The following is a 5,652-nucleotide window of genomic DNA, read 5'->3' as shown; positions in this document are numbered from 1 at the left end:
CTCATATTAGATAATAATTCAGAAAATGTTTGGGTGATGGGCAAAAAATAGAACACATGGAGGAGCAATCAACAAAGAAGATGGTATTTATCTCTATAGGAGCTTCTGGATGATTAGATGTTTGTTTACAACTAGCCTTTAGAAAGTATGAGGCTAAGTGAGGGTTGTCTTCTTGACCAGTCCTCTTTGGACACTCTCCTCCAGTGTTCTATGTTTTGGATCCTGACCTTCTAGCCTATTATCATGCTATTTCCAGGCTTACTTTGATCACCATTCCATCCTTTCTATTAAATTTTCTTTCCTCTTATCTGCTTCATTTCAGTTTGGTTCTCTGTGAATCCAAATGATCCAGTAGCACTTCCAGCAAATATTTCTAGGTATTAAGAGAATCCTTTTAGAGATAAAGTCTTAGTCCTTCTCATCTAATCCAATTGTGATTTCTTAATAATGTGTTATATGTATGGAAGAAATCGCTGGAGTTCATCAGTTTTCATGTTCTCCTCTTTTTACTGGGAACAGAGCAGGATCACATTCTCCAAACTCCCTTGCAGTCAGTTGAGGCCATAGGACTATGAGCTGGCCAGTGGATGTGGTCAAAAGTGATACACATTACTTTCATGACTGGCCCATAACCATCCCTCTCTTTACCTCATAATTCTTAATCCTCTCTCTTTTTCCTTTTTTTGTGGATGAATGGAAAGCATTGTGAGGCTCTGGAGAGAAGTGGAGCCAAAGATGGAAGAAACGGAAGCCTGTTTCTCTAAATGAATGTGTGACACAACTCTTACTGTAGACCAGCATTGGCCTGTGACATGAGAATTAAATAAACTTTTACTGTGGTTAACTACTTCTGTTTTGAACTTTTCTGTCATGGTGTTTAGGTGTCTGATTAATACCTGAGTGACAGCTTTTATGGCTTGAGCTTTATCATAATGGGAGATATTGTACAGTAAAGTCAATAGATCCCAGCAAAATACCAAATGGATTTTTAGATTAATCTTCTCCTAGGACCATTCTCATTCCATTCATTTCATAGAGACTAGCAAATTCTCAGATTCACTGATTAAAGCCTCATGCTTTCTATTATCCTGTCTTTACCTTCTAATGGATTGAATGGGAAGTGTAAGGAAGTTGTGAGGTCTCTGTGTGAAGAAACAATGAGGACCACAAAAGAGAAATGTTAATCATGTGATGTGATGTGATGAAGGTGGTAGCTAATGCTATGGGGGTAATAATATAGTAATATATAAGTTTATCATATCAACATGATTTACACCTTAAACTTACATGATGTTACATGTCAATTATATCTCAACAAACCTGGAAAAAAAACTCCCAAGAAACAAAAAAACAGAAACAATGAGACATTTGGGCCTATCCAGTCTGTGATTGGGATAATCCTGCTCTCTAATGGGGATTCAGTTGCTTCCCATGGGAGTGCTTAGCATCTGCGTTTGCTTAAGCCTTTCATGAATCCAGGTGAGCTGTCCAAAGCCTCTACTCATCAGTGTTAATTTTTCCTGAATACTCCCAATTACAGCATTACCTCCTTCTGCCAGGAGGAAACCATGACCTTGGAGTGATTTGGGGATCCTCTGTCCCTAGTAGAAATTACAGATTTGCATTGCTCAGGAGACCACAGATGGAGTTTTTCCTTCCAAACGTCAAGTACTGGTATTGACTCCAGGAGTGTACTACTTCGTGGCTAAAACGAGCTCACTGTTGCATGAACGTGGCACACTCTTACATCAGTCTTTCCCTCCACAAATACTGACTTCTTTGCCTAGACTGTCCCTTTCTATCTTTTTCCCCTTGAAAAGGTCTCCTCACTGTCGAATGTCCTTTGAAGCTCTCAAGTAAAGTGCCTACAATATTTCCACTGCACTTTGTCCATATCCTCTTATAGCATCTTGGAGTGTGCCTGTAGGACAGTGACTATCTTTAATCTTTCTGCAGCAGTCTGAATCCCACCTCTGCCAAGCACATAATATGTACTCTGTAAATATATGTGGAATGAATAATTGAAAGCGAGTAGTGGAAGACATAATGGGTCTCACCTTAAAGTGGTATCACCCATGGGTCCCCAGTACGTACTATAGGACCAGCCTCTTTTAGGACCCCATGGTATCCATAGATGCCCCTTTCTTCTTGGCTTTAAGGTGATCTCTGGACATTTTGAGGAAGTGAAATTTAATATCTATCTTTAAATTTCAGTGTTAGCACATCCTCATAGAATTTAAATCTTTTCTGAATGCCATAGTCGTTTCTTTAGTTTCCTCATGGCTGACTTCATTTCCTGATTTCTCAGGGTGTAGATCATAGGATTGAGCAACGGAGAGATGACAGTGAAGGTGACAGAAATGGCAGTATCTGTGGGGAGGGCAGTGAAGGGCCGGGCATAGACATAGATGCAGGGCACAAAGTGCAGGGTCACCACAGTGATGTGTGAGGTGCAGGTGGAGATGGCTTTCCTCCTGCCCTCTCCGGTATGAGATCTCAGCATCCTCAGGATGACTGTGTAGGATATGAGGAGAAAGAAGAATATAAACCAACTGACCAATCCATTATTAGAGATCATCAGGAGCTCCAGAGTGAAGGTGTCAGTGCAGGCGAGTTTGAGCACCTGGGGGACATCACAGTAGAAAGTGGCAAGAACATTGGGTCCACAGAAGGGGAGGGGCAGCAAGAGGGAAATTTGCACAATGGAGTGGACAAAGCCCCCCACCCAGGAGGCCACAACCGGGCTAGCGCATCGTCCCCTATTCATGATGGTCATATAATGGAGGGGTTTTGAGATGGCTATGTAGCGATCAAATGCCATCACAGAGAGAGAAAAAACATCTGCACCTCCCAGAAGGTGGAAGAAGAACATTTGAGTGACACAGCCACTGAAGGAGATGGTTTTTCTCTCTGACAGAAGATCAGCTAGGACCTTAGGCGCTGTGATGGAGGAAAAGCAGATGTCAAGAACAGATAGATTGCGGAGCAGGAAGTACATGGGAGTGTGAAGGTGAGCTTCGCAGGTAACTGTAACCATGATGAGGAGGTTTCCCATCAGAGTTGTCATGTACACGAAAAACAAGAAGACAAATGAGACCCAGCTCAGCTCTCAAGACTGGGTAATTCCCAGGAAAATAAATTCTTTCACTGTGGTATAATTTCCCTGCTCCATTGGGTCCCAGATCCTTTTTGAAGTATATCTCTGGAAGAAATAAAAGTGCAGTTAAAGAAAGTTTTATGAAATCTACTGTTGTCTTTCTGTCACTTGCATCTGATGCTTTCCTGGGGAGGAAGTTCATCTTTTATGTATGTGGCCGTGCCTGCAATTCTGTGCCACCAGTGGAAGAGGACCCAGGTTTTTGACTCAGTCATCCAAACAGGTAGGTTCTATCACTGTGGCCACTGAAACACAGGTGACAGATCCGTGAACCTATTCAATTGTACTTTTAATACAAAATATGACAGTTATTAAAAAATAAGCATGAATTTGATATGAAGAATGTTTCTTCACAAAAGACACCATTATGCGAATTAACAGACAACCTGCAAATGGGAGGATATTTACAATACGTATACTAAGAAAAGCTTCAGGTCCAAAATATGTAAAGAATTTTACAAATCAGTAAAGAACGATAGATGTTGAAAGAGAAAACAGCAAAGACACTAACCAAAACTTTACCAAGGAGGATATTCAAATTCCAATTCAACTTCATGAATTATCAGGGAAATGTAAATTGAAATTACAGCAAGGAACTACTACCTACATACCAAAATGGCTAAACTGAAAAAGATGAAAAATATCTTGTGATGGTGAAGACGTGGAACAACTGGAACCTCTCATAGCCTGCTGGTGGGTGTGCAAATCGGGAGAATCACTTTGCTGTCTGATTATATCTGCTAACGCCATTATCTATATCCATATCCATATCTATACCTATATCTATGTATATCTATCTAATCACCTATCTTAGAATGGATACATATATATAGTTCATTCAGTTGTACGTATTGATTTTTCTGAGGATACATCTCCGTCCTCAGAATAATCTATTTCACTCCTAGGAAGTATGTACATATGTGCATATGTCATCTCCACCAAGATGTATCCTAGAATATTCATAGAAGCACTGTTTGTAATTGCCTCAAACTGGAAATGACGCAAATGCCCATCAACAGTAGAAAAGATAAATAAATTGTTAAATTCATACAATACCATAGAGCCATGGGAATGATCAATGTATGGTACATGAAACAACACAAATGTCTCATAAGCACAATGTAGAGTCTAAGCCAGGCACAACAGAGTGTGCACCCACTTATTTTGTTCACATAAAGAACAAAAAGTATACCAAACTAAAGGAAATATGAGGGAGGATTTTGAACTACTGAGAATGTTCTGTTTCTTAATCTAGGTGCTTGTTACAAAAATTTATTGCTTGTGTGAAAATTCATTGAGCTGTACACTAATGTGCATTTTTCTGTATGTTTGTATATTATCCTTCAGCAGAAAGTTAAAAATAATGAACATGGTGATTATAACATTTTAATCTCATGTCTAAAGAATGACTTTCATCCAAGTGAGGTTTAATTGACGACCCACTTCATAATGGTTACTTTTATAGTTATATAGTTACAGCCTTTACCAGCTACAACTTGAGTTACCTTTTTATCTTTTTCTCACCCACAGACTTTAGGTCCTCCCGAATTCTTGTGTTAGGCAGGTTGCCCTTCTGTCCACATGTAGTGCCTTCTCAGATTCTGATTTTTGTTTCTCTATGTTTTCTTTACTTTGTTCTTTAAACCTCAGAAAAAAATCCTTAAAAGACCATGTTTCCCCAAGCAGCACTCTCATTTTTGCTGACCTGGAAGAATAAGATAAGAGCCTCCTTTCGGATTCCATGGTCATCAGTTCGGATTCATCTCAGTCTCCTCGTCTTTGGTGTTTATGTCAATGGCACAGAGTGATACGAACACATGTTCAGAATAACGATTGTGGGAAATTTCAGGTCTCTAGCATCTCAGATGTAAGAATTCCCTACACTATACTTACCATGGCTAGAAGGTGGAGAAATCACCCCTAAAGCACTGTTCAGTTAATCTAGAGTGTGGAAACAGATTTTAATGAATGACAGCAGTCCACTCTAGAATCTTCCTTTTGGATATTGGACTGATAAGTCAATGGTTTTCAAATCTTCTGCTGAGGAAACCACTGCAACAAGCCTCATAGATTACGTTGTCACTTGTGCTCTCCTTTCCTCCTTTCTTTTCCTCCCCTGTTTCTCTTTCCTTCTTTGCTTCCTTCTTCTAGATATTTCTGTGACCGTATGAGGGTTCAGCAGAGCAACAGAATCAATAGGACATATATAGATATACAAGGTAAAATTATAATGAAGAGTTGGCTCACGTGATTATGGAAGCTGAGAAGTCCCAAGATCTGCTATCTGCAAGTTGGAGACCCCGGAAGGCTGATGGTATAATTCAGTGCTAGTTTGATGACCTGAGAAGTAGGGAAGGCAATGTGTAAATCGCAGTCCGAGGGAAGGAGACAATGAGATGAGATGTCCCAGCTCACGCTGTGAGGCAGGGAAAATGGGGCACATTTCTCCTTCCTCCACCTTTTGTTCTACTCAGACCCTCAGTGAATTGGATGAT

At 40.1% G+C, this 5,652-nt stretch overlaps 1 pseudogene; it reads right to left on the bottom strand.

Annotated features, from left to right (window-relative positions):
- Positions 1-2,236: 2,236 nt before the first annotated feature.
- On the bottom strand, positions 2,237-3,172 carry LOC106823276 (olfactory receptor 4D9-like; annotated as a pseudogene).
- Positions 3,173-5,652: the final 2,480 nt, after the last annotated feature.

The sequence above is a fragment of the Equus asinus genome, chromosome 17, assembly GCF_041296235.1.
Source record: "Equus asinus isolate D_3611 breed Donkey chromosome 17, EquAss-T2T_v2, whole genome shotgun sequence".
Taxonomy (NCBI): domain Eukaryota; kingdom Metazoa; phylum Chordata; class Mammalia; order Perissodactyla; family Equidae; genus Equus; species Equus asinus.
This window is presented reverse-complemented; position numbering and strand designations above follow the sequence as displayed.